At 39.5% G+C, this 14,421-nt stretch overlaps 1 long non-coding RNA gene and 1 other non-coding gene across 2 annotated transcripts in view; one reads left to right on the forward strand and one right to left on the reverse strand.

Annotated features, from left to right (window-relative positions):
* Positions 1-14,421, forward strand: part of LOC116153591 (uncharacterized) — an 87,675-nt gene that overhangs the window by 59,598 nt on the left and 13,656 nt on the right. The window contains exon 2 of the long non-coding RNA XR_004137453.2: positions 11,909-12,004. This is a non-coding gene — a long non-coding RNA (uncharacterized LOC116153591). The remainder of the gene's footprint in view (positions 1-11,908; positions 12,005-14,421) is intronic.
* Positions 14,288-14,360, reverse strand: TRNAG-ACC (transfer RNA glycine (anticodon ACC)). Its single transcript has one exon. It is a non-coding gene; the product is annotated as a tRNA-Gly (tRNA).

A 14,421-nucleotide genomic window follows, 5' to 3' on the forward strand; every position in this document is an offset into this window, starting at 1 on the left:
GAAATACACTGAAAGTAGAACCTTAGCAGATCTTTTGGCCCTACCCGCCTGAAATGACAGCCCTGCATAGTGGGCAGTGACCTCTCTGAAAAGAACAACAACAATTAGGACTGCATAGATCAGCAGCTTGCAGGGGATTTAACAAGCTTCACAAGAGGCCAACTTACGACAGGCTTCCAACTGGACGTGGAGAACATCAGCGGGAAATGCTGGTGTACGAACAGGTAGCCTGGCCAAACTGCAGACAGCCATTCAGAGAGGAGAGCCTGTTTCCATCAATGAGGACTATAGGTGTCCATAGCCCTTGGAGGTCGCAGGAAGCACTAGACCCCCGAAGACATAACTAGTTCCTGCAGAAGCTCTCTTCCTTTGACTCTACTGATTTTGGTAAGAATATAATTGTAAATGCACGGTCACACTAATGTTTGATGATGGGTGTGTTTTAATTCACAGCGTAAGAAAAAGAGAAATGGACAGAAATGAAATGACTTGCTCACATCGCATCAGCAGACTTTAACTTTCCAATTTCATCTTTCCACTAAACCTGATCATTTCTAGAGTTGACCAAATATAGTTCATGAAATACCGATAGGTACCATTCGCTGAATGCTTAGTATGTGAGTACTTACCATGTGTATCAATTACAAATTGCTAAGCTCTTTTTATAGTGTTATAGACTGAATTGTATCCCCCTAAAATGTATATGTCGAAACTCTAACTCACAATATGACTGTCTTTGGAGATGAGGCCTTTAGGGAGACAAAGTTAAATAAGGTCTTGAGGTAGGGGCCTAATACTTTAGGACTGGTGTCCTCGTAAGAAGAGAAGAGACCCGAGAAATCGCTCTCTCCCATACATGCATACAGAGGAAAGGCCACAGTAGGATGCACTTAGAACTGAGACTTCTGGCCTCCAGAACTGTGAGAAAATCAATTTCTACTGTTTAAGTCACCCAGTCTGTGAAATTTTGCTATGGCAGCCTTACCTAACACATATAATTAGCTCAGATAAGCTTTTTAATGGGACAGGTGATACTGTTTTAGGAATTAAGAGTAGCAATTAAAAATGCAGGTGGTTTTAGAGCCCAACTATCTGACCTTGAATCCTAGCTCTGCCATTTTCTACTTGTGACCCTGGGTAAGTTCTCAGTCTTTCTTTACATAAGTTTTTCCATCTGAAAAGTGGGCATAATAATAGTATCTTTATTATTTTCTATTCAGTATTTTATTGAAATTAAAATACTAAAAAATAAAGATTGCAGATACTAAAAAAAACTATAGGAAAAAGTAGTATCTTCCTTGTTGGGTGTGGAATAGGGTTCAATGAGTTAATGTCGTATTGTATTGTATTGTATTCTCTGGCACCCAGAAAACCCTCAATATGAATAAGCTTTTGTTTTTACCTTAATTTCAGATGAAGAAATTGAGGCTTAGGGAGACTAAGAAGCTCGAGATGACCCAGCTATTAAGCTGGGATGTACCATTATCGGAACTAGATTCTTCATTTGCAGAAACCAAGGACTTAATCTTTACACTGTATTGACTCTGGCAAAGGACAATTAAGTGAGAAATTCGGTTAAAACTTTTTTTCTAAGTAGGCTAACAGTCTACACATTTTGAATTTTTCCCACTTATATTGTAGGACCTTCGTGGGACTTACTTCAACCCACTTCACTTACTTTAAAACACTTCACTTCCCTAAAAACACCAGGGATGTCAGAGAAGGGGTCTTTTATTATTTGTCTTCCTTCTCAACACAATCCTGACTTGCTTTCTCCTGTCCCAGCAGTCTTAGAAAGTGTCCAAAGTATAGGGAAAGCACACTTACCATAAAGTATATGAGGACATTTAGCTAATAGAAAATGCTACATAAGAAACACGAAGTGGGCACATGGGCACAGAGAATTCCAAGGTGACCTCTACTAAGTTCATTCTGTTTCATTCCACTGGGCAGCGAGACTTAGGGGGAAATATTGAGGGATGCCAGTTTCTATGCAGCTTCTTGACTTCTCTGGCAAGCACTGAACATTGGGAACAACCAGGAAATCCCTCTCAGCTTTGTCTTAGGCGAACCATTAGCTTCTCCCTGTACCATTGCACATCTGCTGGCTCTGGTCTTGATTCTCTGGTTGCTTAAGCTGTAATTGCAACATGCCTTACCTTCTGGGAAGCTGCAGTCCACATAGCTACTGTTTAATATATTCCTGGCCTGAGACCCCCATGCATGCTAAATCCTTTTTAGTGTGGCCAGAGGGAGGGGAATTTAATTGTTTTGGCTCATGATGGACCATTTTCTCCTCTTTGCTTCTGAAGTCTTGCCAGAGATATTTTCTAACTCACTTGACCTTCCAAGATTTTTCTCTGTACCCAGTGGGTCTTCTGATTCCTACTTCTCTTCATATTATATCATTGTGTTTCCGTCTTTTGACACTTATAATAATTATCTGCTATACTTCAAGGTCATTGGCAGCAAGAAATACATGTGTATAACCTCATAGATGCCATGGGTTGTGCTAGGCACTGGAGATATCTACAAGATACTCTCTCCATCTCTCTCTCTATATATACTGAATAAATAAACCAGTGAATGAATTAACGGAGCCTAGTCAGCTGCTCTTGAGAGGACTGAGCAGTAGATACCTCCATGTTACAGGTTATTAGAAGATGAAGGATTGAATAAATATTTATATATACACATGCACTACTTTGAATCATGACCCAAAGTCAACATCTTCTCAAGCAAACTAGCAGACTTCAGAACTTCAGAACTTTCGAATTTGTAGTTGCTGGAAGGTTCTAAGACTATGGCCTAATTGAAATTCTCCAGCTCCTTCAATTGTCAGAACTCAATGCTATTTCTGAGAGGGAGCTCTGCTATCCCCATGGTAACAGGGCTTCATTAAAGGTGTGACATCACAAAGCTGTGCTTGTTTGAGGACACCTGGGAATTTCAGGTACAGACGGAAATACCATTAAAGGCAAATTATACGTACATAGTCTGTGTAATTATGTGCACATGCATAGATATGCCTAATTTAGCCACACTTTTCATTTTGTCTCATTTATCATTAGGCTTTTAACAACTCAAATCTCAAGCATGGATGTAGTTCAGGGTGCTTTATCTTCTTGAAGAAGAGCGCATCTGAATTTTGGGGTAAATATCTACCATTTAATGTGATGCTGCTCTTCAGAAGAAAAGAAACAAATAGATCAAATCCCTTGCTTATCTACTTATTATTCCTTTCAACCAAATTAAGGGAATGTTGATTCTTAACACACCCTCTGAAATGGATAAATATATCATCTCTATACAAAATTTCCCACCACCATCCACCTGTCTGGCCATTCATGACTTAGGTCAGTTCCAGTAGCCTGCCTGAAGGGAGTATTTTAGACTTACGAGAAGGGATTGTACAGACAGCCTGGGCCAGGTCACCACAAATGTCTTTCATTCTAATTAAAAAAATTAGTCAAAATATTCACACCATTTACTATTTTGTAGATGCCTCTAAATACTTTGCATAGTGTCTGGAAAAGGAAAAGTTTTTAAAAAAAGAACTCAGAGGATCAATGGATTTAAGAATGGTCTTGATTCCCTCATCACTAGGATAATCCCTTTGCTTTGTGTATTGGATTCCCTTGGATTCCTTTCCTATCAAAGTCAGTGCTTTTAATGGCTCCATGTTATACAGTGCAGCCAGGAAAGGTACCAGTCAGACAGGATTAGCTCTGAGAATGCAGGAAAATATGACAAGGTGAAAGGCTAGCTATGAAGGGGATTAGCTCATAAATAATATAGCTTGATAGGATTTATAAGGAAAAAATGCGAACGATTTGCATAGGTGGTTTTGCAAGAACACGTGGTGTGTCTCTTTCCACTGGCTGAAGAGGTGCTCCAGCTGGAGTGTTTGCCAAGGTGACTTCTCCCTCCAGGGTGCTTTGAAAGGTCCTTGCTGCCCTTCTCTCTCCCCAGCCCCTACCCGCTTCTCTATAAATTTCTTGGAATTGTTAAAGATGTGAGGCTGAACGCTTGGCTTTGTTTATGACATTGATTTGAGCTGAGTTTTTCTAAATGGAAGTCTAATGCTCTTTTTCTAAATAATGTCTATGTGTGCTCCCTTCATTGACATTCATGTTTTGGGTAGGAGAAACAATCTGTTACATTTCCTACATTTCAAATGAGTTGGAGGCAGTGGTCTTCATAAGGATTTTCCTGAGGGCTAGGTGAACAGAATATCTGAGGATCAAAAATTACTTTCTCTATGTCTGTTAAATCCCATACGGTTTTGAGTAAATTTCTTTTTTTTTTCCTCAGTGGAAAAAAAATGTTCAAACAGGAGGTTAAAGTTGGAAGGAAACTTAGAAAACCTATAGTTCAATCATTCATTTTAGAAAATGAAGAGACTTAGCCAAAGAAACAAAGCCAACCACTGCTTTGTAGCAGAACCAGAGCAAGAAACCAGGAACCCCAGCTACTTAAGTTTCTTGCTAACATGTGGGAATATATGTATAAATGTACATACAATATATGCATGCCTGCAATATATGTATATGCAATATATGTACACATACAATATATGTAACCACACACACTTACATGTATATGTAAATACAGCTTGAATTTTATCTCACCCCCTCATGACTCAAAATGTGTTCTGTGGACCAGCAGCATTGCCATCACCGGGAGCTTGTTAGAGATGCAGAATTTCAGGCTCTACCCCAGACCTGCTGAATCTTAACCTGTAGCCTAATAGGATCCCCAGGTGATTCACATACATTAAATTTGAGAAGCACTGTTTTAACAATTCCTGCTTTTCTGTGATAACATAGTATGGTTATTCAGAGCCCAGAGATAATCCAAAATGCTCATTATATATGCTGATTTCTCATCTTTTTCTCTCCTTCACAAAGTTTTAGTCATTTCACGCTGCTGTAAAATGAAATGATGCTGAAATGTGTCACCTCTATTCCTCTCCTGTCTTTTAGAAGAAAAGAGTTGCCTTCAGTTCAGATTTTGCCTCAGTCTATTCAAATAAAAATTGTTCCTTGCCCCAGAGTGTGCTAAGTACTTTGTTCACCGTTGTCACCTGCGATGGCGTGACATTATAAGGATTACAGGATCTCCATTTTACTGAAGAGGAGACTGAGGCTGAAAGATGTGTCAGGGCTTGGACTTGAACCGAGATATGGCTCATTCTGGAATGTGAACACTAACCACAGTGCATGTCACTTCTGCAATTCAAAGTTTGCTTCTTCTCTCAAGCATTTAACTCTCTGAAAAATGAAATTATCTTACCAAGTGAAAAACCAGAATTCAGACTTATCACAGTGCTTGGTACCTAGTAGGCACTTGAGAAAGATTTGTTGCATAAATGTATGGACAAATGAGAAGGCCTCGGTCTCCCTGGTAAGGAAGTACCAGCTCTCCACAATGCCAAGAGAAAGGTGTGGCCAGGGGAAGAGGCTTTTCCCATTTTAAGGCCACTGATGTTTCCTTGGGATCCTAATCCTTCTACCCTCTTTTTTGTTTTCCTTTCTCTTTGACCTCGATATTACTGTAAATGTCTTGCTTTTCTTCTAAATTTTCACTTTTTGTTCTTTTCTGTTGTCTTGGGCAATAGTCTGACTGGAGGACCGAGGCCAAATCTAGTGACATCCTTGGAGGCGCTGAGCTTCTATTTCAGGGATTCTGAGAAAGTCCCATTAAGCTTTAATCCTCTTTCATTCCCTGGGAATTTCAGAGTTAGAGCATCAAACTTCGGGTTAAAATTTTATGTTATTAGACCTTTGTACATAAGTGTTAGTGAAAGATCAAGAACCAGTCCCTGAGGAAGGAAGAAAAATATAGGGACCCTGAACGCCCAGAGCTAAGAGGGATGGAGGGTGAGGAAAAGCGGAGGCTGGCCCATCTGACAGGTCGTTCTGGGAGAACTGAAGAGAAGTGGCCTGTTACCCACTTTAGAGTGCTGGCTCTGACGTGGTACCAGGTGGCAGAGGGCGGTGAAGGGCAGGGGGACCTCCTGAACACTCGCCCCGACTGTGCAGCTATCACCTTGTGCAGACTCGGTAAAGGAGCCAACAGCCACGCCATCCTGGGTCTCATTTCCTAAGCTATACAGCAGTGGGGTTTGGGTGTTTAGGCATTTATTTCCTTGTGTTTGAGAGGTTTTTAGAAAGGGTGTTCTAAATTGGAAAAGTGGCAAGCTGGCCTCTGCGGAGACAGGTTTAAGAGGGCCGGGTAAGGAGGGTACAGCTCACATGTCTGCTTGGATGGTTGGTTTGGCCGGTGGTCTCCTCCCTGGCCCAGGCCCTGTAATTGGGTCAGTGGTGCCCTTGAATTTGGGGAACAGCCCCACAACCGCATGTTGCCCCATTGCTCCAGCTGATTCTCAGACCTTTAAGGCTTTGCACTATGTAAATTCTCACTGCATATGGCCCTCTGGGGATTGAGGAGGGACTAGGCACACCTAGTCTAAAGGGATGTTTTGGGATTTGCTAGAGGACATTTTTTTAAACCTCTGAGCTGACAATGCTGATCTGAATGTCATCCACTATTTCACTACTTTTATTTTGTAAATGATTAATATATTAAAAAGAATCCCTGCCTCGTAATATACGTGGATGTGTTCGATTTAGTTTCCAGGATGGAAAAACTACTTTGCTAACCAATTTATGGTCCTTCAGCCAGGATTATATGAGAAATTGATTTAGGTCTCCTCATTCATCCAACCCAGATACGTAGGGCATCAGCCACATGCAGACTTGCTGCAGGAGTTGGAGATAAACAAAATACAGCCTCTGATTTTAAGGAACTCCTAGTATAGTGGAAAGGAGACAGGTATGCAAACAGGTAATTATAATACAATGACACAAATGATACAGTGGAGGTGGCAACAGAGTGTTCTGGAAACACATAGGAGGGAGGGGTGGGCTCCGTTAGGAAAATCAGCTGAAGTTTCATGGAGGACATGCCATCTGGTGATGGTGAAGTCGCAGTGCTTACTTCGCACATTATATCCCTAACCCTGAGATGACATTTGATTGTTTGAGGGCTCAGCAACAAATCTTTCCCCTCCCCTGTGCTCCCTCTATAACCCAGCAAACAACTACAAAGAGCTGAAATGCATCAAGGCAAGTAGCGCGGGGTTAAAAGTAAAAGCTGCTCTTTGCTGACTTGGGTCGGATCCTGGAAGCTGCAGAGAGCACTTAATTTTATAGTTCTTCTGATTAAGGCTTTCTCCAGCAGCTCCTTCAGTGGATCAGGTAAGCAAAACGAGCCAGCTAGCAGGCAATGTCACAGATCTTGTATTTTGGTCTTCTCTGCTTCTGAAGTACTTAGCAGGATGTCAACTGCCCGTTGCACAAGAAAAATAAAATTGCTTGCGTGAGACCCTTGTTACAGTGAAGAAGTGGGAAAGTAGGAAGGAATTCAATCTTTGGCTTAGAAAAATCTCATTCTCTTAAGGTATATTGAAGTCTGCAAAGCAGTTATCTTTCTGAGCAGCTAGATGCAACCTGGAAATGCAGCTCCTAATAGCCTTGGTGAGATTAAGTGAAGTTTCTGTGATTGTGGTTTGATGCCCTTCCCCCCAGTCAACCTGTATCTGCAGCCCCTTCTACACTTCTCATCTGCCTGACACTCTTCACTTCTTCCCTGCTGCCCCCAACCCACTGGCATCTCTATAGCAGGAAGGAGAGATGAGTGGCTTGACAGCCTAGAAGGATACGTTTAATAGAAATTGATGGAAGTGGCCCAGGAAGGACACCATTCTATTATTCTTGCAGTAAGAAAGGTTATCAGGGTGTGATGGAGCCATGCTCTCTTGCTGAACTATTTTGTGTTTACAGGACCTGCAAGGGAGTTGGGAGAGAAATTGAAAGGGAAATTAATTTGAACTGTAATTGATATAAGGTCAGTCATAGGATGGTGGGAGGGAGCAGAATTGAGGAATGGTTTGGCGGAGGGGTGGGCAATACTGCTCTGAAGTCAACACATAGGACCCTTTGTGGTAAAAAGTGTACTTTGTGAACAAGGGGTCAGCTGGTGGGTCTGCTTTGATTATAATGGACATATCAGCTTTTCAAATTGAAATACATGTTGGTGAACATGCAAGCGGATTTGGCGGCACCATTTTATCTTTAATATTCTTTGCCTGTAACAGTTAATCTCATAAGAAATTCAGACTCAGACAAGAGGCACCTTAGCAACCGCTCCCTGTAATTATACTTTGGACTTGGATTTCAGTTCAGTGTTTTTTCTTTCTTTTCTTCTTCCCACCTTCCTTCCTTCCCATTTCCTTCTCTCCTTGTCTCTTTTATTCCTATTTTCTTATGACTTCAGTAGCTTCTTTATGTCCCTTGCCTATCCCACAACTCAGGCTGAGAAATGACTTTGCTGAAAAACAAGACTTCCAAAGATTCGCAAGGAGTATAGGGTTTTTTTTTTTTTTGACCATTTGTAGAACAGGCATATATTTATTATTACCTAATGATTCCTGTAATTGTCAATGATGGACCAAAGCAAACTGACTTCAGGAAGACAAAAGGGGACCATTTGACTTATAAAAACGGGACGTTCAAGGGTAGTCCTGGGGTTACCTGTGCATAGACTGAGAGAGTCTCAAGGATGGTGTCTCTCTGCCCCTATCTCTGGACTCTGCTTCTCTTTGTGTTTTTCATGGTGATGGGCTGATGGCAGCCCTAAGCTCATGTCCCACAGGTACAAGAGTGACAAGGAAGTAGTCACTGAACACTCTTTCTAACCACCTGTTCACTCCTTCATAGCACTTACCTCCTCTAATTTTGAAATGATCTTTGTAATGCCTAATTCCGTGAAGGCAGGGCCGTGTCTGTCTTGTTCATCACTCAGTCCCCAAGGGCTAACATGTGCACACCAAGTATTTGTTGAATCAATGCATATCTTCTTTATCCAAAAAAGTTTTTTTCCAAATTTTATGTAACATTCTCTTGAAAGGAAATTGATGGTCTCTGACTTGATAAAAAGTGCCCACTGTGGTTTAAGGAATGGGGAACAGGTCAGGTCTTGTGTCCATTTGTACAGCAAGTGGATAGGGGAGGCACTGTGACTGACAATCTTGCTGGACCACGTGGGACAGGAAAGGGACAGTTTCCAAAAGGAAAGATGGGTGCTGAGTAGACACATAATGAATGTCTACTACTTCACTGTTCTGTTCGTTTTGCTTTCAGGTGGCTACTTGTGGGAGAAGATAAAATGTATTCTCTTGGTAGGAATATAGTTTGATTGTTCTCTCTAGTCGTCCCAAGTCCTATATATAATCTGACTTCAACTTGCCTTGTCAGCTTTGTTTTCTCTTGTTTCCTGAGTCATATCCAGGATCTAGGGAGATATGACCACTCATTATTCTCCCAATATTTACTTTTCCATGGCCTTATTTTGAGGGTTCTCGGTTGTCAGAATTGGCGTAAACTGTGCTTTCATATGTTAAAGAGTAGAATATTTAAAAAAAACTTCTTTTATTTTATTTCCAAAATTAAACTAAGAGTTAGATTTTTTTTTTCAAGATGCAATGCCTAAATAGCATCTTTTCTTTTTCCTGGTTCTTTTCTTGCTGTTCCAGCAAATTGTCTTAAGGACCATTGTGTTTTATTCTACATTGTTTTCATCTATATTGTTTTTAGCCCTCTAATTCAATTTTTTAATATTTAGTTTAAAAGTATTTTTTGTATCTCTTTTTAAAAAAGCTCATATCCTAGACATTAGCAAAAAGCATTGAAATGCCTAAATTAATATTGTGGTCAGAGGAGAAGGCAATAAAAATAATAATCATGGAAGTCTAAGAAGAAAATCAGGCCCTGGAATTTTGGTTAATGATGCCTTTGTTTATTTTTGAGTGTGGATTTCATTGTGATAAAAGCAGCAAAAGAGACAGGAAGATTAGAGAAGATTTTGCAAGATTAGGATCTGGAGGACCTTCCTTGAAAGTTTGCTTTTTTGAAATTTCCAAGCATTGTGAAAATGGGAATATCTTTCTTTTCTGTCTTTTATTCTTTGATCTTCAAGGACCACAAAAATGGAGGGGCAGAGAAAAATCTTTGTAGTTTTACCTTATTGCTCAGTAAATTACTTACATTTCTAATACCCTTTTTCTCTTATTTCCCATGTTGTAATTTTCAGTCCTTCAAGACCCAACTCCCAGTTAACAGTCTCAATGAAGCTATCTCTGAGAGCCCTGGCTGAAAGTCCTGTTTCTATTGGCCATCCTCTAAAACAGCGGTTCTCAAAGTGTAGTCACTGGACTAGTAGCATCAGTAACAGTTAAAATAAGTCTTACTTTTAAGATGGCACATATTGGAGATGCAGATTCTTCCCCCTTTTCCCCCAGTCTACTGATTCAGAAACTCTGGTGATGAGGCTCAGCAATCTGTGGTTTAACAAGCCCTTCAGGTGATTCTGATATATGCTAAAGTTGAAAAGCTCTAAAACTTAGCATTCTGTCTCATTTACATGGGGAATGTGTAGCATCTGCTCTGCTAGATAATGTGCTCCTGGGAAGATGTCTATGTCATTTTTGATTTTTAGGCTCCTGTAAAAGGTAAAGGATATTGAAACATAAAAGTTTGTAGATGAATGGGCATAATAGGGCATAGATCTTAACATAAGAAAGAGAGAGAGGAACAGAGCCTAATCCAGTTTCTCAATTTTCCAATTTGCCTTCTGCTTTGACTGAATGGACCAGATAATTACTAAATCCCTATTTCACTTTATGGCCGAATCCCTATTTTGCTTTATGTGGTGTCTGTCTGAACACAAATAGATGTGCTCCCATGTGGTAGTCAGTAGGTCTGTTCACTGATGATCATCTGCTTCCCTTTTTGTAATCCAGCAACTGCAATACTATTGCTTAGAGCTTTTGTGGAGTCTGTTGGTCAAGTTTAAGTAAAGGGCAAGTCTACTTTAAATATATAGAACAGTCTATTAAACATTTTTGTTCTTCAGAAGACACTGTTCCATCTCATCAAGACAGACTCTCACTCACTTCAGGTGTTGCCCGTGAGGCTGCCCAGCTCTCTGGGTGTCTAACCTTGGCCTCTTGTCATCAGCTATTAAAACTGCTAAAACAGAAGAATGCTTAACCACTCCAGCTGTTAAAACATTAGTACATGCTCTGGTGAGCTCAAATTTAAATGCTTTGAATGGCCCTTTAGGGGATCTTCCTTCTCTTTTTTAACTTACAGTCAAAATTCAGCAATAGTTTTAACTTCTTCAGTCCCTGCATGTGCTCACATTTCTCCATTCCCCACATCCCGCCGAAAAGATCCATTTAGCTATTAGTCTAAGGATTAAATTTTAAGCTGTTAGTTCTGTGTTTAATATTCACCAGTCAAAACTCGTATTACTTTTTGACTTTGCCTTCTGTCACTCCAAGCCCTCACAGTTGTTTTTTTTTTTTTTTATAAAATCTAAAATTCCAAATGGATTCCTATAGGATGGATCAGGATAAGATTAGTCAAAAGGGAATAATCAGAGGGAGCCTTTTCATCTTACCTGCCAAATAGATCTGTGGTGTGATAACCAGCCCACATCCTGTCTCTGTTTCCTGAACTCCACATAAATCCCTTTCTCTTTCGTAACTTCGTTTGTACTCCCATTCTGTGTTACACAAATGCCAGCTTCTACTAAATTCTACTAAATTCCACTAAATTCCATTCTCTACTAAATTTTATAGAATTTCCCTTTAAACTTTCTGGTTTGCTAATGCTTCCGTGTATTCTCAATCGATTAGGGCTTTCCTTAAGAAATACATCTAATATTGCCAAATTTTACAGCTCAACCCCTTACCTTTCTACAGAGCTTGAGATCTCTATCCTACCTGTATTCACCTTTGTTATCTAAGATCCTGCTACTCAAAGCATGGTTTGTATTTCAGCATCACTGGCATTATCCAAGACATGTCAGAAATGTTGGATCCGGGGCCCACCTCAGACATACTGACTCAGAATCTGCCTTTTAACAAGAGCCCCAGGTGAGTCTTGTGCACATGTAAAGTTTGAGAAGGACTGTTCTGTTGGACACCTCACACTTAATTAGTCCAAAATAGAATTTTTGATTTCTTTTTCCTGTCCAGTTCCTACCCAGATACTCTTCCCTATACCTGCTCCCCTTCTGCCCCAATTTGTTTCTTCTCTCACTCCTCTCATACATTCCGTTAAAAAGTCCTATAGAATCTACCTCCAGTGTAAAAATACAGATTCATTAATTGGTGTGATTCTTCATGACACCTACTTTCTATCACTATATTATGTTCATTATATCATTCATCACTATCTGAGATTGTCTTATATTCCTCTACTTATTTTTTGTCCTTACTCCATCTAAAAGGTAAAATCCTTGAGAGTAGGATCTTGTCTGTCTTGGTCACCTTGGTATCCCGAGCACCTAAGATGATGAATGGCATGGAGAAGATGCTCTCAAAACAATTACTGGAACTAATTAATGAGGTTTCTCACATTATCTAAACAACATTGATCACGGATTAGATGCCCTGTGACAATGTGAATAATCGATGAGTCAGAACTCAACACTGGCTTTCTCTGGGTCCCACATTCTGAAATGGAGAAATGTTCCATACTGAAGAAGGAATTTTCATTCTGAGCAAATTGACAGGTAAATTGATCATCAGTGCTAAGAAGCAAATATGGATATAAATCAAATAAGCTTATATCCATATTTAGTCACATATCAAATGTGTGATTCTGGATATTATTTAAATCTATGCTTCAGTTTTCTCATGTGTAAAAGAAGGATATTACATTACATGCAGACTATCTGTCATTTCCCTTCCTGATTGAATGTATTTCATGAAAAATGTTCCATGTATCCACTTCCCTTCCCCTGTTTTTCAATAATTGTCTGGTACACATCAACTAATAGGCTATTTCTGCTCTGGTGTTATTGCTACCATGTATTATGTTAGCAACTTTGAATCCATTATGATTTTTAATTGAAGCTGAATATATTTAATTACATCATTTTGAGCCATCCAGGTTTAATTTCACCAAAATTATATCAAATTGGGACACTCTGAAAGATGACAGGCAAAAAAGAAAAATAGTATGAATAAAGCTTTGATATGCACTAACTCACCTATTAAGTTCTATTCTTGTATGCTAGGCATGGCTTTTCTCTATTGTTCTTATCAACAAAATAAACTTTATGTAGGCCACATATACACAGACTTCTGATCGTGTAGCCTACAGTTGAAAAAACAGCGTTAACAAATTTTGAAACCTTTGGACTGGAGGTTCTCTAAGATCTCTCTCTGTTTTAAAACACGTAAGCATATACACATAGGCTGCTTTTAATGCTTTATTAAATACTTCATAATAAATTACAGATAAATCCACTTAAGTAGTAATGAAAGATATCAATATAAAACAGTACATAGGCCTTCCAGCCAACATGAAGAAGTAGGGACCAAATTTAGTTTACTACCTGAAACAATTAAAAACCAGAAAAAAGTTATGAAAAGACTATTCTTGAGACATTGGTCAATAAAGAACAAATAGGGTGATCCCTAAAATTTCCTAATTGCTGTCTAGGCTGCTGCTCCGGGAAGGAGAATGCAAATGAGCACAATGTCCTCCCCAGTCAAAGAGGTGGAGCTGGGAGTCTGGGGAGGCCAGGCAAGTTAGAGCCAGAGGAAGGGGAGCTACAGGGTCAGGAGCTTCGGAGATCTGAAGATCTCCCTCACATCTTCCCTTGAGTATTGATTAGTGCATCTGTGAGACATTACTAAGACTGGGAAAATAGCTGTCTAAAATGATTAGAGGAAAGAGTGCTCAGAACTGACACAGGGCCAGAAATAGTAACTGCTCCATTAGCCAGAGTGGAAAACTTCATAATTCATGGTATGTTGGATTGAATAAGCAGAAGGGTTTTGCTTCAGCGGTGGGATAAAATTAGACCTAGCCTAAATGCTGATGTATTACTACACAACAAAGCTTAAATGAAAACCTGAAAATATAAAATTGTTTCAAAGTAAGTTAACTTTGATCCAGATCAAAGCTCAAGAATATCTACAGGAAAACCAAAATATTCAGGACTTAACAAAATAAAATTTACAATGTCTAGAATTCAATAAATTATTATGAATGCAAAGAAGCAGGAAAATACAACACATAAAAAAAGAGAAAAATTAATCAAATTCAACCACACAGTGTAATAGTAGACTGAATTAGTAGATAAGAACATGAAGACATTCATTTTTGCTGTGAGGGAGGTAATTAGGTTTATTTATTTATTTTAATGGAGGTACTGGGGATTGAACCCAGGAATTTGTGCATGGTAAGCACACACTCTACCACTGAACTATACCCTCCTCCCAAATCTTTTTTTTTTTTTTTTTGTATTCCATATTTTAAAGAAGCTAGAGGAAAGATT

The sequence above is a fragment of the Camelus dromedarius genome, chromosome 5, assembly GCF_036321535.1.
Source record: "Camelus dromedarius isolate mCamDro1 chromosome 5, mCamDro1.pat, whole genome shotgun sequence".
In the NCBI taxonomy this organism is placed as follows: domain Eukaryota; kingdom Metazoa; phylum Chordata; class Mammalia; order Artiodactyla; family Camelidae; genus Camelus; species Camelus dromedarius.